Here is a 25,322-nt window from a genome sequence, read left to right as displayed (position 1 = left end):
TTTAGCGTTGTTTTGCTACTTAATATAAATATATTGATAAGAAATGTTATCTAATCATAATTAAAATATGTTACAAAATATAATTAAATTATAAACTATAATTCAGTAATAGAAGAAATAAATTTGAATATTTATATAATATTGATAAAGCAGTCACATTATCAAACATAAACATCTTTGAGTTTTGTTTTGATACTAAAAATAAAACTGTAAATTCAAGTCATGCTTTACCTCAAAAATAATATGAATTTTAAATTAAAAAACAGTATTTTGTGTACACACATAACACTTCTGGTTTGTTCTTATTTGTCAGTTGCAACTTGCTGCTCAATTAATATCCAGCTTCTTATTAATAAAAAGGGTAGGTCACAGTCTCTTGATTCCTGAAATTTGATACCATAATAAATGGATCTAATCATTCCATCTTTGTAGTAATATTTTGAATTATATACTATGGGAAACTTATACCAAAAATTGTTCTATGAGTTTCCAATTTTATCCAGAAAATAAAGGGTGCTACAAAGAATTGATCTGAAAAAAAGAGTTGGAAAGAAACTGGGGATAGGGGAGTCATTAAAAAAGCGAACCTTGTCAATTATGTTACTTCTCCATTAGTTGTATATTTTAGAAAACTAATATTATATTTATGTTACTGTTCAAAATGTGTCATCCACAGGCACAGTAATAGACACATGTTATGCTCAGTAACTTTAATCAGTGTGGGAAGAATTGAGAAACCTCTGTTCCATTTCCATCTCCCCACATTTAATGAGCAAACAAATCACTTAACCTCTCTTCAACCAGAGTTTCATAGCTAGAGAATGAGAAGATTGGGCTACACTATGACCAAACTTACCTATAGGTTTATAAAAGCAGTTATTCTATGACAAGTATTATCTTACTGTTACTGAAAAAAGAAATGAAATCTATTACCTGGAACTTTCAGGTGGGTTGCTGACAAGGGTAGAGTGGGCAAGTTAGAGAAACAGTGGAAGGAATTCATAAAAATGAATATTTTTTAAAATGCAAGATTCCTAAAATTCTGGCCCTGGAGATCCTTTTGCCCTATTTTAAGTTACATGATCATTCAAAATAGTATGGACACTTTTAATAGCTATTTATGTATAGGATAAAAATATGATTAAAAAATAAAAGTGGGTAAGAAAGAAGAAAGATAAGATGGGGCCGTAAGTGGTATAAGACACAAGACTGGAACAAAAGCCATTCCATAGCAACCTATACATACCTTGCTGGAGATGAAGCCCAAATGTGGCTTTAGACTTTTTAGCAGGAAATCAAAAAGAGAAACTTGATTAGTTATACAATTCTCAGTGCCTTCAAGATATAAACAGTCTCTAATTCTGATGATACCAAAACTTCTTTATCCTCACACACACACTACACGCACGCACACACACACACACACACACACCAGCGTGTGATGTCATAAATGAATTCTCAACAAAAGTCTATGAATTAGATGCCATAACTCCTTCTATGGCCTATTGTCACTTTTAGGCTTTCTTTTTTCTCCCCCTCTCTTCTCTTTCTCTCTTTTTCTTTTTTAAATTATAGCCATGCCAATTAATACAAAGGCATATTTCATTGAGACCTAGGTAATACAAAAAGGCTTAGACAGTATGTATGCAGTATATATATTAAAGAACTATCATTGATTTATTCAGCCCGTTTTTCTGTCTTGCCTACTGAGTGTAAGATTCTACATTAAGCACTCCGAAGGACCCAAAGGTGAATAAACTAAGTAGACTGTTATCCCCATCTAGCACGTAACCATGGAGGAGTTCATAAAAGAGCAAAGATCATCTGCGGTGGGGTGGCTGAGAGCAAAGCAAATAGTTCTGGAAAGAGGATGGGACGAGAGAGTGGAAGCTCTGGAATGTGAGGACAAAGGTTTATCTGCTTCCCCCACCCCCCAGCGCCCCTCCACCCCAGCTGCTCTGCCAAAAAAATAAAGTAGTGGCACGAACAGAACTGTGTTGTAAAATGAGTAATCTGATAGAAGTGGGCAAAGGCATTAGAAATGGGAAAATCAATTGTATGGCTATTTAAATAGTCTCTGTGAAAGTAAACGAAGCAGAGATTAAGTTAGCATTAAAAAATACGAAGGAAGGGATAAAGCAAAGCTTATCACATAAGTGAGACCTCTAGGATTCAGCAACTAATTGGATGACCAAGGCTAAGGAATGAAAGGACTCATTTGTACCTCCAGGTGGCTGGGAGGTTATTTGTGCCATTAACAGGTAAGGGAACACGGGGAGAGGAGTATCTTGTTCTGGAAAAGGCTGGAATGAAGAGACAATGGCTTCTGTTTTTCTTGTATTGAATTATACACATTCCTAGGCATAGACACTCTTCATGATCTAAAGGCCAGGTCTGAATGGTACCTCCTTTATTCCCTCAGATGAAAGCAAACTCTTTCTGTTCTGAACTAAAGTAGTATGCTTGTCGATGTTTCTCTTAAGAGGCTTGACACTTTCTCTCTCTTGTAATAACTATTTTTAAATGCCCTAGTTTCTGCTCTAGACTAGAATTTTCTGGAGGACGGCAACTGTGTCTGGTTCATCTCTGTACCTCCTTACATGGGGTAAGCATGCTTGAATGCTAAGAGCAGATGCTAAGGGACAGCAACAGTTAAATGGCCAGAATGGATTCAAGGCAAGGATAAAGGAGGAGTTAGAGGGCTGGAGATGACCAAGGCTAGAGTTGAGCCACAGAAGCCAAGGAGAAGAAAGTTCCAATGAGAAGCTTGTCAGTGGGGGCCATTCATCAAAGAACAGGTCTGCAGGGAAGACTGGGGAAAGGATCTGACAGTGAAAGCAGAGGGGCTTAGGAACTTGATATCCTGAAACCCAGAGTGAAAACCAGGCCATGCCACCAGGCTCTGGATTCCCTCAGGACTGACGTCCTAGGTGGCTTCAGTCCTGGCTGTCAGGAATAATTTTTTGGCAATGCGCCAACATGGGGGAAAATTAGAAACGTTTATGGGTTGCTTTCTTTTAAAATAGCTTCATAGGCTCAACGGGGGCAAAAGATCCATCGTTATTATTTAGATTGCCTCTTATTTGAAGGTTCAAGAGAAAAGTGCTATGCCATTTTAAGCACTCAACTGTTCAAAAGAGGCAGAAATGGGGAGCAACAGCATGAAGACCTCCCCAAGGCTTTGTCTCACGTGAGTATAGCACTTTATAGACCACAAAGTTCTTTCACTTGCACTGGTTCACTTCATCTTGAAACAAAGGAGTGTAGGCTCATCCTTATATTTCAGAAAGACAAACTCATATCTGTGTGGTGGATTAATGGAAGAGAGTGTAGAGGAGGAGGATGGCAGGTATGTAGAATCTGGCCTGGGGAGGCAGCAGTGAAAAAGAAATGGAAGGAAAGATAAGGAGACACTGCTAATAAAAACAAACAAACAAACAAACAAAACCTTATCTTGCTGACTCTTTGCATATGGAAGGTAAGAAAGAGTGAGGATGAATTCAAAGTGTAAGAAAGGGTGAGGACAAATTCAAAGTTTAAGAAAGAGTGAGGACGAATTCAAAGTGTTGGGCCTCTATGAAGGTGGTGCCATTAACAAAATTAAATCAAGAAGAGGAGTCAGTGGATGAACCATGCATTCAACTTTGAGTATGTTCAGCTTGAGATGCCCAGATCTTTAGGAAGAAGATTTATGTTCTAAAGTTACCTACTTAGATGAAAAGAAGGGATTATAGAACTGAATGAAATTGAAAAGAAGAGAGGAAATAAAAAAAACTTACGACTATTTTTTTTTTTTTAGCAGAATTAAGAGAAAAAAAGGAAACTCCGTAGGGACTACAGAAGTATAATCAGGGGATAAACACAGAATCATGGAAGACAAAAGAGGACAAGGCTATTGTAAGTTAGGAGAAGGCTGTCAATACCAAATGCTTCCTGGAAGTCAAGAGTGATGAAGAAGAAATGACCATTAGAAGACCACTGATGATTTTAAGAGAACAGTCTCTGTAAAGAAAAGAGAATGAAGTCAGATTTCTAGGACTTAACAAGGTGGAGAAATAGATGCACTGAGGGCTGACCGCTTATTTTGAGATGGTTGGTAGCAGAATAAAAGAATCAGGTGAACGGGAAAGTCATTTTTAATGTGTGTTGGGGGCAGGGGTGAGAATATAAAGCTAATATAAAAAAATATTGTTTAAAGATATGGTTTCTAAATGTGCTCTAGGGCATAGTGAAAAGAACAATTTTCAGTTGTATTAAAATATTTTCATTAACAAATATTCAGACTAAATGAGTAGTTGCAATTTAGTAGTTTTTCTAACTTTGAGATTTTATAAAAGAAATAAGAGTAGGACAATGGAGGTAACGGAGTTGACAATGCCAAACACATTACCTTAAAATTTTCAAATTGATTTATTTGACCTTCATAATATGGGCACTTTTGAATTATAATCGTTAGACTTTGGGGACTTTGGAATTATAATCAGTGGTCATTTTTTATAAGTATATGAAAATCAAGAGGATATGTAATAAAGAGTTGCATAAAAAATCAATTAGATCTTTCCTTATTTGAAATGTAGGTAGTTATAAGCCAATGAAATTAAGAGGACAATCAAGTGATATTGTTCATATATTGATTATTATTATCACTTAGATCTATGCATCTGAAGTCCTTGAGAAATCTAGATTGTTACAGTATGCCCAAAGGAACTCTGAAGTGAAAATAGAGAAAAAAGTTACATATAAGTTTGTTAGAATATGAAAGTAGCATGAGTTGGTGGGAATTTGCAATGAAGCCAAAACATAAGGCCATAGAAAAAAAAATTTTTTTGTTCTAGTATGCTTGTAAGACCACACCTGGAACAATGTGTTCAATGTGGGATACGTCTTAACAAAAAATGAACATCTAGGAAACTGGAAATAGTTCAGAGATAAGCAATAAGAATGATTAAGGAAGGGCTTGGAGAGATTTTGCTGAAACAAGATTAAAAGGCCTTACACTTGTTTAATGTGGCTCCCAGAGGACTAAAAGTGGGCATGATATCTGTTTATAAACATCTGAAGGTTGGGTGTAAACGTGAAAGATAGAGCAGAATTGCATAATATGATAAAAGGATTTAACCTGAGAAAAAATTTTCAAGAGAGAATTTAAAAGTAAATATAATGGGGCTGTCTCCCAGAGTGTGCATTTATTTCCCTTTCTTTAGCGACTTGGCCAAGAATGAGGAAGTTGAGTAGAAAGCCCTACAGAAGAGAATGATCCAACAGGTCCCCTGCAGATCCAATTTCTTCACTTTCACAAGCCAGTAGAAACCTTTTCAAGCTTGATCTGTTTGTATAAAATTACTCAGAACATGTGTTTATTTACAGATTTTAGTAAACCAGCAGCATAGAGCTTGAGATTCCCAGGCAATTGTGTCTTATTCTCATTTGTTCCCATAATCTGTCTTTGGTAGAGTCCTTGAGCAAAACGGTGTTAAACCTAGTTCATATTGATGCTGCCCTCTGAAAGGTCGTTCTCTCAAAGCTTAAATGGTTTGCTTAGAGTTTACTAAGAAACAATTGAATGACTTTGTTTTTTAAGCATTGTGTCTACTTCCAGCTGGAGTTCAAAGTATACCAACAGAGTGACTCAAAAGATCTATTTTGGGATTATTTCTATAAGCATCCAGTCTTCTGTTTTCATTTGTTGGTGACTGTAGTGTCTCCTCAAAATTTTTTAGCATAAAGTTTGTTCTGACTGAAGTGATGGAATGGTTTTCCCTTAAGGTTGCTTTGAAATGAAATTAAAATAAAAATTATGTTTTGGATTATGAGCTCCTACAGGGCTTTGTCTTCTATAAAACCCAGTGCCAAACAGTACTATGCACACTTGAAAAATAAACAAATAGTAGATGACAACTGCAGAAGCATCCCATCCTGGAGGGGTTGGCTAAATGAATTGCTAATAAGGGAATCTTAAATTTCCACTGATTTTCACTATAAAGTCACATTCTTTTTTGCTTCCAAACAAATGTCTTTTTCTCAGATTAAGTCAGACATTTATGGATATTCTGAGGGCCTGATTCATGTCATGTAGGATCTGCCAGTGTTTCTGAATCGCTTCCAGAATTTTCCAGCAGATTTCAGAATCTTCCCACCCGTCTTTTCAGGCCCTTTGACCCCCCTCTCATTGTTCTACTTTTCTCCTTTCCTCTTCATTGCCTTGTAGAACTCTGTTGCAGTACCGGTCTGGGCCAATAATAGATGCTGCCACCTCAGGAGGTTAACGGTTGGAATGTTGCTTTTTCAGAGGTTAAGGCCTAAGATGAAGTGTGAGTGTTGAGGGAGCAGAGGGAAGGAGAGGGTAATGGGTAACTGATAATAGAGTCTCTTTAGAGAGTAATTTGGTTTTTAATTGCGTGCTTATGAGTTGTTTGAATTTTGCCACAAGATACTAAGAAAAACAATAAAAAATAAATTAATTTTAAAAAGACACCTCAACTTCAGGCTCTTCCAATATATTTCAGGCAAGGAAATCAATAATTGAATTAAAACAGAATTTTATTTTATTTTATTTTTTTTTTTTTATTTATTTATGATAGTCACAGAGAGAGAGAGAGAGGCAGAGACACAGGCGGAGGGAGAAGCAGGCTCCATGCACCGGGAGCCTGACGTGGGATTCGATCCCGGGTCTCCAGGATCGCGCCCTGGGCCAAAGGCAGGCGCCAAACCGCTGCGCCACCCAGGGATCCCTAAAACAGAATTTTAAAGGTAACCCCTCAAAGCATCTTGGATTCAACACTTCTCTATGGTAACGGAAAGGAAAGGCTTGAGAATATGTTTTGGAGAACCTGAGGGACATAAGGAATGTATTTCTTTAAACCAGTGTTTCTCAAACTGATGTGTGAAATAATTTTAGGTAGTATAGAATAAATAATTTTTATTTATATAATACAGATTTATTTGCAAGGTCATTTTCCATTTATGGTAAATTATATTGATTTTCCATTTGTGATGATGATATAAAGTTTCCTTTGTCAGTTACAAATAGTTTAAAGAAAAATATTAAGTTAAAATAAATTATAGATGATCTAGTAATAATTATAAACGTGATATTCAGTAGAAATGCTGGAAATAATGCTTAAATAGGCAATACATTTTACCTATACAACCTCATAATTGTTTCCTATGCTCAATTTTTTATTTCAAACTTGGACTGAAATATGCCATTTTATATCACTCCTTAGTGTCCATGTAATATATGTACATTTAAGACTAGAGGGACTCAAAGATAGTAATAAGGAGTTGAATACTATTATTGTGATACAATTATAGGTTTTTAAAAATAACTTCTATGAATATATTCTTCTAAAGATGTATAAAATATCACATGGGGAGCAAAGTAAATTGAAAGCAAGGTCAGTCTTGCTGAAAATCTGATTTTAGAAGGGAGTAAAAAGACATGCTAAAAATAATTATATGAACAGTATGCTAAATATGAAATTATATTGTATCCAAATTGTGCATCTCCCCACCTTTAGAGGTCAAACTAATATAATATTTTATATCAAAATGAAATTCAAAAATTGTGGCCTTATGGGGAGAGTATTAAATTCAGCATCGCACTTACTTTTTGCATATTTGGTGTAGTCACTGAAACACACACTGTACTAAAAATGTTTACCATTTTTCTGACTACTCCATTAATAATAGCATCACAATGGCTAATAGTGGTCTTTAAGCATTACGCAGAGGCTGGTTGGAATTTTAGGTCTGCCATTTATCAGGAAGCTGCTAAAGATTCGAAGTCCTTAATTTTCCTGCTTGTAAAATGAGGGAAAATAAGATCTGCAAAGTTAATTAAGTCTTCCTATTGATATTTCTAACTTATGTGTATATCAACTGACATCCTCTTCAGGCTTCAGCTCACACTCCAAATCCTTTCTGCACCAAATCCACCACCAGAACCCTTTTCACCTTGAAAAGCAGAAAAGGGAACATGGTGCCTGGCAAGGCCTTTCTAAGCCTTGAAAATAAATCTACAAGCAAGATCCACACCCAGTGAGAAGTGAGAGCATCAGTGAGTGCCTTTATCAGTTTCAATTTACAACCTCACCTTTTCCACTGCCTGTTCAGAATTGTGGGTAATCCCCCACTAATTAAAAAATAAATTGTACCTGCAAGAATTCAGTACTGGTTTTTGCTTTTGAACCTGACAGTTTTCGTGTCAGTTGCAAAAGACCAAGATGAAATAAAGAGGGAAATATTTTTCTGACTTTTTACGGAAAAGTATTTGAGTTGACAAAACATTAAAACTCCATTTTCTTTGGATAGGAGTAAATTTTAGTAGTTACCTTGTAATTTCTTCTGCCACATTTAAGGCAATGTGGGGAGGTGCTTGTTAAATCATAGGCTTTGTGGTTAGAGTCCACTGGGTCGACAAGTTACTTAGGTTTCTTTGGGCCTGGTCTCCCTATCTCTTATATAAGCATCATACGATAACCCGTAACTTTAAAGTTGTGAAAATTAAATGAACTTACACCTACCAAAAGGGACCGGTATAATGACTGACGATAAATTTTCGGTAAACTAAAACACTTATGATCTATGTGACAGTTCAAGAAGATGCTCCTAAAATGGACAAGAGGTTTCAGGGAGAGGCAATTCCAAGGGTGCAAACTCTGTGTGTCGTGCGTTGACTACCGTGCCGCAGCCCCTGGTTGTGATACACACGGAGGTGGGTTCGTTGGAACCTCAGGTCCCATGTGGGCGCCTAATGCATGTGCCGAGGGCCTGGGCATGAAACGTCGCTTCGGCAAAGCGCCTGGGGCAGCTCTGACGCCGCCTGACCTTTGCTCGTCTGGGAGGGCGGCCTCTACCTGCGCCGGGCTGGAGGGGCCCAGGGCTTCCCAGCAGAGCCTACCGCACGCTGCCGACTCGCTGCCCGCGGGCATCTCCACGCAGAAGGCGGCTTGGTCCCTTCCCACTGGCCTGGGTTGGCTTCTCTGACGTCGTCGCGGGCAGGCGAAGCCCCTTCTGAGTCGTCCCTGGGTAGGTGGAAAGGAGCCCGGCGGGGGCCCGAGGTCGCCTCCGCCCAGGAGCCGGGCAGCGGCAGCGGCGGGGCGGGAGGCGGCTGCGGGCTACCCCGCAGGAGCAGGTGGGGACGGGCCGAGGCTGCCCCGTCCCGGGGCGCGAGCGCGGTCGCGGGTCCCTCCCTCGTCGCGGGCGGCGGGGGCCGGCGCCGGGCCCGTGGGGGCGGGGCGGGGCGGGGGCGGCGCGGAGGGCGCGGAGCTCGCTGCGGCGCCGCCGGGGACGCCGAGGGTCGGGGCGGCCCCCGAGCGGCCCCGCGAGCGATGACAGCAGGCGGTCCGCGCGGCCCAGTAAGGAGTCGGTCCCCGCGCGCCGCCGCCCGCCGCCCGCCGCGGGGCCCCCCGGCGACCTCCAGTGGCCGCGGCGCCGGCGGAGGCGTCCCCCGCCCCCAGCCCCGCGCCAGTGCCAGGCCGCCCGCCGCGCGGCGCACGCTCCGGCTCCCGCTCCGGCTCCGGCTCCCGCTCCGGCTCCCGCGCAGAGCCTCGAGGCTGCCCGCGGGCGGCTGTCGCTCGCGTCCGGAGGCGGCGGGGGCCGAGGGGAGCGGGGCGGCGGCTGCGGCGGCGGCGCGCGCGCTCCTCTGCTCGTGCACCCCCCGCGGCCCGGCCTCGGCTCCCCTCCCCCAGCCGGCTCCCCGCCCCGTCTCTCCCCACGGGCGCACGCCGTGTGCTGGGGGCGGCGAAGGGGATGTCCTGTTTGCAGCACAGGCTCGGCGCGAAGGGGCAGCTCCGACGCCGGAGCGAGCGCGGGTGAAGAGCGAGCGCAGAGCGCGGCTGCGGCGGGGCAGGCGCCCGCACTTCGGGGCCGGGCCGTCCGGGTGCGGGAGGTGAGTGCCCTCGTCGCCGTCCCGCGGGGCCGGTTTGCGGGACCCTCCACCCGGCTCCGGGAAGCGCGCGGCTCCTCCGGGGGCGGCGGACGCGCGGCTGGACGGGCCGTGGGCGCCGATGGCTCGCGGGCGCCGGGGGCGGAGTGAAGCCCGCCCGGGCCCAGCCCGCCGCGGCCGCAGCGGCTCTCCGCGCCCGGGGACACCCGCGCCCTCCGGTCCTCCCCCGGCTGCGGGGCGGCTGCAGGGCCGCGGCGGGCTGGGGGTGCGCCGCCGCCTGCCAGTGCCCGGGCCCGGCTCGAGCGTCGCCGGCCGGGCCCCCCAGCTCCTTCCCGTGCGCTTTGCGGTCTCGATGCCCCCCCAGGTAAGCCCGACGCCGGGTGCTGACCCGGCCCGGGGCCCCGGCTCCCGGCGTGGGAACGTGCACCGCGTGTGCGCCGGCCTCGAGCCCGAGCCGCCCCGCGCCGCGGCCGCCCGCGTCCCTGCTTCTCCTGCGGCGCGGACCGCCTGCTTCCCGCGGCTCCGGGCCCGAGGTCGGCGCCTCGCCTGGGGTCTCGCTCCCTGGCTCGGGGCGCGGCGCCGTGGGGGGGTCGGGGCTGCGCCGAGCGGGGAGCGGGCTGCGGGCTGCGGGGCGCGGGGCTCCCCCGGCTCGGGGCCCTCAGGGGGTCGGCGGCCGCGGCGCTGCCCAGGGCCGCTTCGCGCGGTGCCGCGGGGCTGGTTGGGGGCCGCGTGCGTTGTCCGCTTTGCTGTGCGCCGCGCGCCGCAGAACTTCGGTTTGGTTCAGCGACGCGTTAGAGACGCGCCTTTCTCTGTTAGGGCTGTCGGGACGGTTCGGGGCTTTCGGGAAAGCGGGCGCCGAGCGCCGGGGCCGGGCTGCCGCCGAGCCGGACAGCGGCCCCTGCTTAGGGTGCAGCGGCTCGTGCTCCGGGCAGTGCGCGCGTGTGTCTGTGTGTGTGTGTCTGTGTGTCTGTCTGTGTGTCTGTGTGTGCGGGACGGCGCTGCCTGGACACAGTCTCTTCTCCCCGCTCCCCGCGCCTCTCTCCCCCGCACTGGGGGCCGCGGGTCCCTCGGGAGCCCTAACGGGGGGGCCGGGCAGGGAGGGGCAGGTCCCGCGCCGTCCGGGCTGCGGTGCGGACGAGCGAGGCGCCGCGTGTTCGGGGTCCGAGCAGCCCCACGTGGAGCCCCTCGGTGCGCGGGCGCGTGTCGCGGGCGCGGTCTGCGCGGAGGTAACGCGAGTCCGGGTCAAACCCAGTGGGCCGGGGGCCATGAATTCGCTTTCCTGGCTGTCATTCCAGACACTTCCAGAATCCGATACCCCCAGAACCAGCAGGTCAGGTTTCACGTTAAGAAGGGCTCATGCCTAACAGTTTTCTCTCTCCCTTACCCCTCTTGGCCTGGCGCCCTGGGGCCAGCGCAGGCGGAGTAGCGGACAGACCTCCCGGAGCAGGGCACGTTGCCGTCGCCCCGCGCGGCCGCTCTCCGCAGCCTCCTGCGGGTGCCGGTGCCTGGGCGGGCCCCCTGGGGACTTGGCTGCGGGTCTCAGGAGCCTCTCACGACCGCCCGCGCCCCTTTAGCGGCTCCTCAAGTTCCCTTTACATGGAGGTGACTGGCAGCATTGAAAGTCGATGGTGTTTTTTGTTGGTTTGTTTGTTTGTTGAGTTGTTTTTGTTTTTATTTTTAAAACTCCCCCAGGACGAGGATTGTACCTTAGTTTTGAGCAGAAATGTTGCTGCTGCTGCTGCTGCTTTTTCTTTTTCTTCTATACAAGGAGAGGGGGAGGGGAGAGAATCCTAAAACAAAATCTTTGATACATGTGTGTTTTAGGAAGCTGCACTGAAAGGCATCTGCGTGTGTGTGTGTGTGTGTGTGTGTGTGTTTTAAATGACATTATCCCAAGAAATAAGTGACAGTAGTAACAAGAGACGGTTTTCTGTGGAGCTACACTGCCAGAATCTGATTTTTATGGCAACAATACCAAAGGCAGATATAACCGCATCCGTTTTTATTGTTCTTATAAACCATCAAAATAGTTTATCCCATCCGACTGAAAGTTGTAAGCCATTCGGAGTTAAACCAATTTTTAGAAATAACTGTACAAGAAAGTGAAAGCTTTTGATAGTTACAACTTTGAAAGTGACATAATTAGATTATTTGCAAGCTGCCCTTTTTCTGATTGTTAGGGGCATATCCTTGTCTTTCCTAACAAGTGAAGGTTTAAAATCAACGTAGTTTACAAAAGCCATTTTCCTCTGTCAGTCTCCTGAGAAGAGTACCCCTTCAGCATTTTAAGCCCATCATAGAGGTGGTTTCACAAGTATAACTGAAATAAAAAGATTTATATTTTTATTAGGAAATATTTATTTCCTTGGGCATTAGGAAACTCAATTTCTCTTTTACAAAATGGAAATCTTTGTGTGTATATTCATAGGTAATATTTAAATTGTGTTCAATTTGAAAATTAAAAAAAATAAGCCCTGAGATTTGCATAAGAAGAAATTGGTTCAGGAACAATCATTGTTCTTTTTCGAAAATACAGAGGATCTGCATTCTGGAGGATCTGTAGAAGCTAACTAAAAAAAAAAGAATTGCCTTTCCATAAAAGTTTCTTTTTTGAAGGGAGGCTGACAGATGAGTCGTTTGTCATTTTGCTGTAATTTGTTTTTTCTTCTAAAAAAATCTCTTTGAATTAAAAAAGAAAACCCAGTTTCCCGTTTCTAAGAGTTTCCTTTATATTTACGTTGTGATTTGGGGTGTAAATAAATTCTACATACCCATGGGAAATAGAGTGTCCAGTTTCATGTTTTCAGTCTCTGTTGCAAGCTCTAAATGACTGATGCCATGTCTAAAAATATATTTATGTGGCTTGGTATTTCATTTAAAAAATTTATGTGCTGAAATTAATTTATCCAGGATTTTTTGAAAAATAGAATGGGAGAAAAGCCATAGCTGTTGTTACGAACAGTTAGGATGTTGGAAAGCTCACATTCTAAATTTCAAATAATAAAATTATTTTACTCAATGAAACCTCACATTTTTATAGAGAATTCAAGAAGAGAGGAGATAATCCTTTTCAAGACTTAGTGAAGTGTTAAGTAATTTAAGAGCTCAGGTATTTATTATGTTTTTTCATTATCTTTTTTTTTTTTCTGTTAGGTGAATTCAGGAACACTGAACATTCAGTAAAAACAGGCCCCCTTTATAAGGACTTTATTCACCATAGTTCTGTATTGCAGCTGCTGATCATATTTCACCGAGCTGTTAAAGCACTTAAAACCTAAAATTAGGTACTGTCTGGTTGTAAATATTTCAGATCACTTATTTAAGAAACAAACAGAAAAGCGTGGTATTAAAAACAGAAGATGTCTTGAATCTTTTCACTGAAGAACTGAACAAACCTCTATCAAACACCTACTTATTTCAGTGAGAATATAATCACAGCAGTTTCTTTCTTAAATGGATGTTATTTGTACGTATTCTAAACTAACCTCTTATAATGTGTCTTCCTATAGAGTATCTTAAAATAATTGTGTTCAGAAATACAGTTGGGGGATTTTATTACAGTGGTTACTGGGGGAATGAAATCAACATGAGAAAGAATGGATGATGTTGCAGTGTACCTGCTTCTCTCTTGAGTTTTTCCCAGTGAACTAAGAAATGACATGATCTTTCAGGAATTTATTGACGAGATGGATGAGATGCAGTGGTGTATTTACTTGCAGTATGTGTAATACAGCATTCAGTTAGATGTGTTTTAATGTGGGGGGGGGGGCACTGAATATTCATTAATTTGTACATGGAGCCAAACTTGGCATCATTTAGTTTGAACTTGAGTGGAAGAAAATAAGAATCTCATATTCAAGCACAGTACAAGCAATTTTTGATTGCTTTTAAGAGGTTTGAAGACTTTGTAAACATTACTGTCACCTAATATTGCTCCTGGTACTGCACATTAGTAGATACCTTGGTGATACCCCATTTTACTCGTTGTGATTCTTGCGCGTGTCCAGCTATGTTTCTACTAGTAGAGAGGTACTGAAAATGAATACCACTACCCTTACTACCCTAACTCCTTTTCTGTCTTCCAGAAAAAGAGATGAAATGGATTAATTTAAAAATAGAAACCATTTTGAGTTATCAAAACCACATTTTTATGGTGGTTTAAAATAGTTTCAGAGAGTGCACCTCTGAGTCTCACTGTAACCTTTTCTGTCATTGAAAGGTGCTAATTGATCTTAGGTCACTGACATAATAGTATAGTTTGATATTTGAAACCTTTCAGCATTGGCCTGGCCCTTTTCTCACCCTGAGATTTCAATCCGTGGGTGATGAATAACACCATATTAATGTGTCAGGAATTCTAATTTTTTTCTCTATGTGAAACATTTTAATACAACATGATCATATTTTTAAAATATGGTTAAGTATTTTTTTATTTATGGTTAAGTACATTTATTTTGGTGTACTTTTGGGCCATGGGAAAAAGACCTATATTATCATGTTAGGATTTTTTTTTAATCTTATTCATTCACAGGTAGATAATTTTAGATTGAAAATTTTAGGCACAGTTTGATTGCTGTGATCACATTGGAATACTTTGAAAGTGAAGTTGCATTAAACCAATATTGAATAGCTATTTTGAAATTTCACACCTCATGCATATTTTCTTAAGTATATTCATATCTTAAAGAAGTATATTCTAAAGTAGAAATTGTCAGATTCATTTTTATACACTTGTAATTTTTTCTGTGTAAGTCCTCACCATTGTTGTCATCAATCATCACCATTGTCAATCATTATCATCATCATAACACCATGGCTGACATTTCCTGAGGCTTTACTTTATGCAGAACACTTTAAGGTGTTTATGTGGATTAGCTAATTTTATCTTTTCAACTATGCTATAAATTTGTTTCTTTTATTATTACCATTTTACAGGTGAGGAAACTGAGACCCAGTTATGCAGTGGAATGCAGTCAGGATCCCAATCCTGTAGTCTGACTTCAGAGTCCTTATCATTAATGGTTTCAATGGGCAGTTGCTTCCACCAGCCAGATAGAAGTTCATTTCAGGTGGTCTCCAAACAAAAATTTTATTTTTATAATATTAGTTATGTATTTATTCCTGAGGGTATTAGAAAAATATATAAAATTTCATATTAAACCTATACTTTCACAGCTAATATTGTGGAAGAAAAGGGCAAAAAAAGTATTGAAGTAAAGCAAATTAAATTTTAGAAAGTCCCTATTTAAAGAAGCAGATGAAGTAACAGTGAGCAAAGGCTTGGCTGAAATAGCCAAAATCATGAAGGTTGGTGGCAAATGACTGAATTTGGAGAATGCTTCTCAAATGTCAGGAACGTATGACCGATTTTTTTTTTTTAGTATTTAACTTCCATGTAGAATTTTCCTCGGCTTTTCAAGCCTCATCCATTGGTAGATGCTATCAAATAGGTTACAGAGTTTTGGTTGCTGTTGTTGTTGTTTCAAGCCTGAATGCTGGTTATGAATCTCAAATCTACACATTTATGTTGAACCAGCTAATAAGAACCGCATAATAATACATTTCTAGAGGCAAGTTTAAATTATAATGGGGCCACCCACGTTTTGGAAATACTTTTAGTTTGCATGGATATCATATCAGACTTTACATTTTTAGGGTTTTCTCCAGGTTAATACTTTTGTTTTGCTGTTGATAATCTGTTTTATAACTTGCATGTCTTTTTTCACTAACACAGTGGTTTTCATTTTTAATTTATTTATGTATTGAGCCACAGGCCCCTTTATTCAAGTGAAAACTGACACTGTGCCCACTGGAGAAATATTCACTGCCCTCCCTGAGTGAAATAGAATGTGGGTGGCCCGTGAATCACTCACTAATGCCCTCCAACCATTGCTGGTTCCCAGAATCTCTGTAAGGGTCTTCTAGTATGCGAATGTGTGAAAATCACTGCAAAAGGGTCCTTGAAGAAGGGGGTCCGTTCACAGTACCTGCTGTAGTATGTTAACATGTCATCTACTAAAAAACAAAATAAAAATAACTCTCAAATACCGTAAAGTCTCTCTAGTGTAATAGGTGGGCAAAAGGTATGTCTAGTGTAATAGGTGGGTGAGTCATGTTGAGTTTCCCTTTTGCAGGTTTTCTGTATTCTCATACTTTGCTTCTAGTAGGTAACTTAAGAATGCAAGCCTCAAAAATTCTGTCAAGAATAGCAGCACTACTAGAATAGCAGCACTACTAAATTTTTTACATGAACTTTCAGGTGTTCAGATGATGCTACTGTTTTTTTTTTTTTTTTTTCATTAGTATTACTTGAATATTCTTATCAACCAATCTGCAGCTTTGTTTCAGTTTAGGACTTAGAAAATAATAAAAGTAGTCAGTACGTTTCCCGCATAGATGTACAGGTCTGAATGAGGCCCATCACAGTCTTACATACAAGATACTCTTATGAGTATCTTTTTCCCTCAAAGACTTTTTGAAGAAATATTAGCAGTGGCCTAAATTGATGTGACCTTAGTTTTTCATGTAAATTATTGCTGCTGTTTCTGTGATTCTTTCCTCTTTTCTTTCTAAAATGAAAGGGACATTTCTAGTGAAGGCTACAATTAAATCATAAAAATTTATATTCATATGCCATTAAGTTTAATTCTACTCACAAAAGCAATAGCATTCGATTTGAAATTCTATACTTAATCAAGTAAGTGTACCACATGCTGGGAGAGCTTATTCTCCAGAAGGTCATGTACACAATTCACAGACCTCTGCATATACCCCATGGAGTGATCTATTCATTACAGTTCACCTTTGACTCTCAACTCCCCGATGTTAAAGGATTTGAAAAGACCTAAACGTTCTCAGAGATTGAATACTTCTAACCTAATATGTCCATTGTGTTGAAAGTGATGATGACTTGGGGAGTCAGCAGGTTTCTGAATTAGCTAATTCTTTTCACTTAAAAGTTTATATTTAAATGCAAATGTATGTTCATGTATGATTATGACTCAAGTAATTCTAGACAGATTTAATCACAAGTGGGTGAGTCATGTTCAGTTTCCCTTTTGCAGGTTTTCTGTATTCTCAAACTTTGCTTCTAGTACATAACTCAAGAATGCAGACCTCAAAAATTCCATCAAGAATGGCAGCACGACTAAATTTTTTACATGAACTTTCAGGTGTTCAGATGATGCTACCGTTTTTTTTTTTTTTCCTTAGTTGACCCATAAAAGAATTTTAATTAGGTCTGTTTTGTCTCGTTGATCATTGCCTTTAGATTTTCCAGGTTTCATTCATCAAGAGACCTAGCAAAAATCTGGGTACATATACATGCTTTTTAAGTGCTTTCTTATTTTCAGTGTTGCTAAGGACATGCAAAAATTAGAGTGAGACTGTGATGCCTTGGTGGGTTAGTGGTTGAGCATCTGCCTTCAGCCCAGGGCTTGGTCCCAGGGTGCCAGGATCAAGTCCTGCCTCTGGCTCCCTGCGTGGAGCCTGCTTCTCCCTGCCTGTGTGTGTGTGTCTCTCTCTCTCTTTCTCTGTGTCTCTCATGAATAAATAAATAAAACCTTTAAAAAAAAAGTTAGAGTGAGATGAATAGGTTTTCTTTATGTTAATTTTGAAGACTTTGAGGCTGTGTTAGTCTCGTAAAATAAGTTTTACTTTTTCTTGGCATATACCATTCACAAGGAATGGTTAACAGTATTAACTGAATTAACCATGATAACCAAGATCACAGTTTAATTCTCAGATTATCATATTAGCTTTAGGTGGACGCATGTCCTATACACACTTGGTCATACTGTCTTTGGTTTAGTCCTGAGGGACCGTCCTGGACTATGCTGGAACTATTCCAAAACTCTTCTCCCTATCCCTCGAATGTTCAATCACATTTGTTCACAGTTTTTTTTTCAGGTCACTCCTTGACTTAAAATTCTTCAAGAAAATTTCTCTTGCCTCTAACATAATTCCAGAATTCTTAGCAGGGAGCACAGGCCCTTCCATGCTGAGAACCTTGCTCAGGTTGCTATTCTCATCTGTTACCACCTGGTCACAAGAATCTCTAGCTGTATGGAGAACTGCAGTTCTCAGATAAATACACTCTCATCATTTCCACCTCATTCCTTTGTGCATGTGATTCTTTCTACCTGCAAGACATCTCTTCTGCCCCTGAAACTTTCTTTTTTACTTCTTTTTCAAGACCACAGACATAAAATGTTACCTCTTCTGGTAAGTTCATCTGTCTTCCAAAGGCCGAGTTGGATGTTTCTTTCCTTTTTGATGCCAAAGCACTCAGTTTCTACCTTTAGCACAGCACTTGCCACATTGACATGTAATAGATTACATGAATTTAGATCTTGCTCTAGACTGAGAATTTACTGGCATTTGTCATCTCCATATCTCCAGTGAGTAGGGGCCAGTAAGTTTCTGTTGAGTGAATGCATAAAGAAAATGGGGATGAGGGGCAGCCCCGGTGGTGCAGTAGTTTAGCGCCGACTGCAGCCGGGGTGTGATCCTGAAGACCCGGGATCGAGTCCCATGTCAGGCTTCCTGCATGGAGCCTACTTTTCCCCCTGCCTGTGTCTCTGCCCTCCCCCCCCCCCCAATTAATAAATAAATAAATCTTTAAAAAAAATGGGGATGAGAGCTGTGATGGTGGCACTGGGCATCCTCTGCCATGAGATTGGGAAGAGTGGGGATGGCCATGACCGTAAGACTACAGGCCAGCCTTAAGAAGAACCTCAGGGATTTTTGTATTAACCCAGTAGAATTACAGGTCTGAATCCAGGCTCAGCTTATATGTGTGTATGCATGTATTTATTTTCCATATGACTTTACCAGTGAGTAAGCCAAGGATCCTGAAGATCTCTGAAGATACAAGTATTTCATAGCATTTGAAATTCAAGGGACTCAATTCTTTTTATAGCAAGTGGTTAAGTACAAAGAATATGGAGCCAGGCTGCTTGCATTCAAATCCAAGCTTTGATACTAAAGACTCTGGAGTGATAAGCATGTTACTTAAATTGGTTTTGTTTCAGTTTTCTGATATGGAATAGAACATACTTTATAAGTTTCTTCTGAGAATTCAGTGAGTAAATATATGTGAAGTACTTAGAATAGTGTCTGAGTATCAGCTATTATGATTATTATTGTTATTCTCCGTTAATCAAAAGTTTTCATAAATATTTAGAGCTAGAAGTCATTTTTGAGTCCATAGACTGGGGACTATAAACTTGGTCCAGGTATGAATTTGGCATTCTTGGGTGATCTTGGCAAATCTGAGGCTGTATTTGGAGCCCAAAGAGAAGACATTAGAGGTGCTTGAAACTGAGGTTTGGCCATTTATGTTGCACAGAATTTCTTAACAAATACTTCTACATGTAGTAATCTAGAATTTTGTGAAGGTTTTGATTTATGGAGTTCCTCAACTTCCCTGAGCAATTTTGAGTACATTATGTAATGGTACTTTTATTTTATAGTCCATATTTAAGTTTCCTTAGTTGCTTTTCTCAGCCTGAAGGTACCAATTAAAAGAATTTGTATACTTTTCAATTGACAATAAGTTTGATGAACTTAATGTAAACTTAAGATAACTTTAAATAATGCTATGATTCTTATCTCTGCAGAGACAATAGGGGGTTATAAGCTCCTCTGTTTCTAGAATTTATCACTCCGTCCTTAGATTCAGATATAATGACTATATAGCAGAGTGGGGTTGAGGGAGGAAAGTAAGTTAAAATTATTGGTAAGGCCCTGTTCTTAAGGCTTACCTGGAACTGCCAGATGTATCTGTAGTTTAAAAACATATACTAATATTGATGTTATGCTGGAACCTACAATATATACAGACCAGTATTTCCAATAGTTGACATACAGTGTCTCCCAATAGTTGTGTTTCCCAATAGTTGACATACAGTATTACATTAGTCTCAGGTGTTTTCAACCTCTTATTATTGATGTTTTGGGCTCAATAATTCTTTGTTGGGGGTGTGTGTGTGGCTGTCTGCTATATTATGGAGTGTTAAGGAGCATCCCCAGTCCGTACCCACAGCAACACCCCTTCCCCAAGTAATGACAGCATCTCCAGACATGGCCAGACATCTTCTGGAAGCACAATTTTCTCCAGCTGAGACCCCACGACCAAAGCAGATCTTAAGACCACTTGTTAAAGCCTGAAGATTTCCAGGCATCTGCATGAGAGAATTGTTCTACTTCCAGGCAGGCGTGGAGAATCTTTATACCTTCCTCTTAAGTTTAAATAACAAAATCAAACAACTCTCTTTGGTCTGTGTAGATAGTTAAACTTTATATAGAGAGGATTTACAGGTGAGCTTTATACAGATTGACTATTTTCAACATATTTGTTTTTCCAGGAATAATATACGAGTGGGGAGAGCAGAATACCTAGAAAACTATATAGGACGTAGATGTTTGTTTGACTCACCTTAATATCTATTTTTTTTTCTATTTTTAAAATATTATTAGTAGGTACTTTTGATTCATTTTTAATAATGACAATTACTTATTTTTCCAAAGATAAATAATTCAGTAATAAGAAACTTTTACTTTATTTATAGTCTGTAGCATCAGAAAAAGCAAAGTTGGCTATAATCGCAACTGCCTAAGATTATAATACTTAATAAAATCATTTGTTCATTTGTGATGGAACATCTTCCCATGAAATATGTCTGAGCTTTCAGTTTGTACCACAATTTCAGTATCTTGAGTTCAGTAACATTGGCACAACCTGATGAAACTGAAAATAAAAATATCACATGTAAGCATTCCTGTGATGAATTACCCAATTCAAACTTATGTTCTAGAATTCTTTAGGTTTAATTTTGACAGCCATTTTATCTATGACCTGATCTGTAGTTGACTGTAAGTAAATGTGACTGGTCTGAATACCACCTCTGACCTCTGCCTAGGGTAGGCTTCCATGAAAAATCTTTGAAGATGACTTAAAGAAGCAAAATGGAAAAGTAGAATGTTAACATAAAATTAGGGAGGATGACTTTACCTACATGAGTTTTGGGTTGAATGTGAAAGTTATTTTGAAGTATGAAACAATTAGTATTCTAAGTATGTGATTGTACTAATACTCGTATGAGGTCTAAACAGTACATAATTTTTTCCATCTCATTAGTAAGTGCAAAGATACCGGAAATTCCACACATATATATTGTCTGATTTAGTGGTTTTAAATTAGGCAGGTAATCATGTTACCTGGAAGCAGTCAAACTGACATAGGGATTTCACATCATTTACTAACTGATGCTCAAGCAGGCAGGGCAGAGGTACTTAAAAACATACTCTTTCTGTTTATCTCATACCTCTCTTTTCATTTGTGCTTTAATTTTTGAAATGAAGTTTTAAGAGGGGGGAGTGGCTACAAAAATACCCTATCGTATGGGATCAGAGTGTCTTTCTGTTTTCTAAGAGGAGAGTGGCCTTGCACAGCTACTTGTTAGCAGAGAGATAAAGGTTCTGGGCAACCCCGTGACAGGTGGGGGGCCATTCCAGGGGACTTAAGGGACGGTCATAAGTCAGGGGCTTACATTGTGAATCTGCTCCATGCACTGACAAGAAGTCCACAGAAGGCAGAGCAAAACTCAAGTCCATTCAGACACTTCATGACTGATGTTGAATAAAAGGCTGTTCATTAGAGAACAGCCAACAAACCAGAGGGTCTATTTTTCCTAAGGAACCCTTCTTGGATTCATAAATTAGGGACTCTCCTCCTCCAAGAATTCAGGTCGTGTATCTGCTTTCTGATATGTGAAAGCAGAAAGCATTCTTTGTAGAGTGGGTCCTAATGTAAGACTTAGCTATTTTTGTGAATGCTCTATGTTATAAAATACAATTAGGCACTTCCTTTTTTTTCTCCCTGGGATACTCTCTCCGCCTTTGCCTTCCACTGCTCCAGCTCCCTTCACCTGATTGCCCCTTACTCTTTTGCTGCCTACCTGGACAGAACTCTACTTACTTTTCACAGCTTAGCTCAGATGTCACCTCCTCTGGGAAGCCTTCCCTAAGGTTCATGCAGATTTCAGTTTTTTCTCTTTGTAATACACCTTTTTGGGGGCTGTTGATATAAAAGCATATTGTGCTGAGGCTAATTATATGTGAATCGGTCTTCTAGAGAGACCTGGACTCCCAGAGGGTAGAGATCCTATCTCTGTGTCTGCAGTGCCAGCACCTGGGCGTTTCGGTAGAAATTCCCTAACTGCACTATTCCACGTGTGTCTTCAAAGGGCTCGCATCCGAAGCCAGACAGCTACAAAGAGAATCCTGCTTATGGTTTGGACACTGATTCTTTATTCCTTATGGTTTTGGAAGGAATTTTATTGGTTATTTTTTATGCTAACTTATTTAAAGCATCATTTGTACTAAGGTATTATTGATTTTCTAGAAGAAGAAAAGATATATCCGGCATGAACTTGAATTTTGAATAAACAAATCAAAAAGACAGATTCTAGTTGAGGTTTATAGTCGTCGTACTTGTACTTCTCTCCAGCAGCAAACTTTGGCCTCTCTGGCTGCTTGCTGCAGAGACACACTTCATGTTATTTTGAGGAATTTCTAACCCTCAGAATTATGGATTTCATCTGAGAGCAAGTGTGTTCTGTATTTGTTTATGTCATTGTTTCAAAATATGGGGTCCAGAAATCCCAGATGTGTCTGTTAAAGTATGTGTGGCCTTTTGGTGAGAGAAATTAGGTCTTTTTCCAGGCACAATTGAGGAAGGAAAATTTTTTGTTTAGTTTTTAGTGGTTTGTTTTTAGGCATTTTCCACAAAAAGATGAGCAAGACCCTTCAAAACCACCAACTTGCTTATTTAGGGGGAAAAAACCCTCCTGTGTCCAAAAATAACATTAAATTAAAAGTATTGTTTCCAATAGTTTCAAAAATTGTGGCTGTATTTCCTTGTATGAGTCACTTCTGAATGTAGAATGTGATTGCACTACATCATGAGGAGGCGTCTTTGCTCTCTAGTTTAGTGGGTCACATTATTTTCAGAATCACATCAGAAGAGGAATTTACCTCAACTCTATTTTGCAGTAAGGGGTTGAATTAGAGACGTCAAGTGATGTATTCAAAAGGGAGCTAAAAAGAGGACCTCGTCCCAGAGACACCCTGGCGCTCCCAACTTTCTTGTCTTACTGCCTTTATTTTCCTTTGTGTCTGACAAGGAGTTGCAAATCCTGGACGCAGACTGCATCTGTGTGTCAGCTCCTTGGAGGAGCCTTGGGGAGGTTCTTAGGGAGCTGCCCCAGGCCATAGCTCCAGGGCGTGCACACAGGGGTGATAATAATACTTGCCTCTTGCCTAGTGGAGTTGTGAGGAATAACTCCGTTCGTCTAGGAAAGACCCTGAAAATGCTCAGAATATACTTTAAGTTGGTTTCTTTGAATAACCTGCTGGGTGTATTTAACATTCAAAAAAGGAAACTTGGTGCTGCTGAAGCAATATTTTTTTTAAATCCTTTTTTTTAAAGAAAATAATTCATATGCTTTGTAACATATTAAAACAGATATGAAAAAAAAAACCCCAGATATGGTAGAAACTATTTTGAGGGGAATGACTGGAAGAGGGAAGGAAAGAGGCTCCTGGCATGCAGATAAATGGCCTTTATCATGGTCTGATTGGTACCATGAGGTTGCTTATTTAGTATTTATCAGCTATCTACTTTTGATTTATGTATGTTTTATGGTAATAAAAAGCTAAAAAACACAGATGTATTTAAAGTAAAAAGTGGATGTCCCTCACTTTATTGATTTCCTCCATATTCCACAAATTCGAGTTAATCGTTACGCTTTAGTGCCCTTCCTTTCAGACTTTTGTTTCTATACATGTGTAAGGTAAGAATGTGAGGTTAAAATTTATTTTTATTTTACACTTGTTTTTATTTTGATACTTTGTATCTTCAATACTTTCCACATCAGTGCATATGATTTTGGATACTCCTATTTAATTAATGTGTATATTTTATAATTTAACTGTTCTCTTTTTAGTATATATTTAGGTTGCTTGCAGATTTTTACTATTACAAAGAGTGTTGCTGTGGTGGTTTTTATATAACTCTCTGTGTATCTACCCAAAATTCCTGTAGGTAAAACTCTAGACATAGAATTAATAGGTGGAAGAATATGTGTATATTACATAGATTGTGCCAAAACATTTTTTCAAAAAAGTTACAATACCTTGCATCCCTATGATGATGCTTGCCTGTTTCTCATAAAAGCCAAGAACAAAAATTTATGCTTAATTGAACATGGTAATTGTGCTCTGATTCATAAGGAGCCTTATAGTAGTAAATTCCTTGAGACTCGTACGCCAATTGGAAGAGCTCACTGATGAGAGCAAATAACTGTATTCACCCCATGTGTAACAAATCTATGTTATATATAGTTAATATCTCACTTAAGAGTTGTTAGAACTGAGTTGTATGACTAATTATTGTATATATTCATATTTCTTTAATTGGTAGGAAGAGAAAAACAGTAACTCATGTTTGTGACATGTTTTCACTTAGTATTATAAAATATTATAAGAATTATTAGGAGAAATGGCTCTAACTCAGATATTGTTGATGAGAATTTATGAGGAGTTATATATTATTATTCTATTAAGAGCCAACTATGTGCCAGGCATGATTCTAATCACCTTACTTTTATTACTATAGTTCTTTTTTTATTACTATAGTTTTTAACATGTAAGTGAAAGGTATTGACATTGTATTATTAGAAAAGAGGTTACTCCATTCTGAATATATGTGGATAATTATTACTGTATATCAAAATATTGGCTGTCTTATCAATGTATTAATTTGTAAATCTCTGAAATGTTATAATCTGTTTAATGTGCAAATTAAAGTTAATATATCAAAGTCCAGAGAATTGCCACTCAAGTCCCGGCTAAAGTCGTATGATACATGAAGTTTAAAATGAAGTGTATTAATCAGTTGACTTTATTCTTAGAGTCTACACTGTAGAAAGTTCTGTGTCCAGAATATTTAGCTCCTACAATTTCTGGTTAATTAAGATTCTGGTTAACCTTTAGTGGTTATCTAATGCATTAAAGGAGTAATCCAATTCAAAATAGCTAACTTATTCCTCTAGCATTGGATAAATATGGCTATCAATTTTTGTGGGTTTTTTTCCCGCAGAATTTCCTGTTATTCTAAGGGATTCAATAGGACTTATGCACATAAAACTGAAAATTATATTACTATGGGGAAACTTCTTTGTGCCTTTGAGAAGGAACTCTCTTGCTAACTTAAGTACTATATGTGTGTAGAATAGCTAACATTTTCCTCCCAAGAAATTTCATGTATGCAGTTAAAACACTCTTAAATTGATTAAGGATTTGTTATATATTTCCAGAAGCACTCAAGAGTACTTTTATGGTTATAAGAGTAGAGTGCATTAGAATGCCA

General features: G+C 40.4%; 1 protein-coding gene across 16 annotated transcripts in view; it reads left to right on the top strand.

The window, feature by feature from the left end:
• Positions 1-25,322, top strand: part of EYA4 (EYA transcriptional coactivator and phosphatase 4) — a 304,029-nt gene that overhangs the window by 26,025 nt on the left and 252,682 nt on the right. For 7 of the 16 annotated variants that reach the window (XM_072720702.1, XM_072720713.1, XM_072720686.1 and 4 more), the window contains exon 1: positions 9,842-9,892. The exons of 1 other annotated variant lie outside the window; for it this stretch is intronic. The gene's annotated coding sequence lies outside the window, so the exon portion shown is untranslated. Of the gene's footprint in view, positions 1-8,891; positions 9,031-9,755; positions 9,893-25,322 lie in introns of those variants that run through there. 8 more of the 16 variants (XM_025997854.2, XM_025997855.2, XM_025997851.2 and 5 more) reach the window with 3 other exon arrangements.

This window comes from Vulpes vulpes, chromosome 1 (assembly GCF_048418805.1).
Source record: "Vulpes vulpes isolate BD-2025 chromosome 1, VulVul3, whole genome shotgun sequence".
NCBI classification, from domain to species: Eukaryota; Metazoa; Chordata; class Mammalia; order Carnivora; family Canidae; genus Vulpes; species Vulpes vulpes.
Note: the sequence above shows the minus strand (reverse complement) of the source record. Positions and strands in the feature narration are given on the sequence as shown.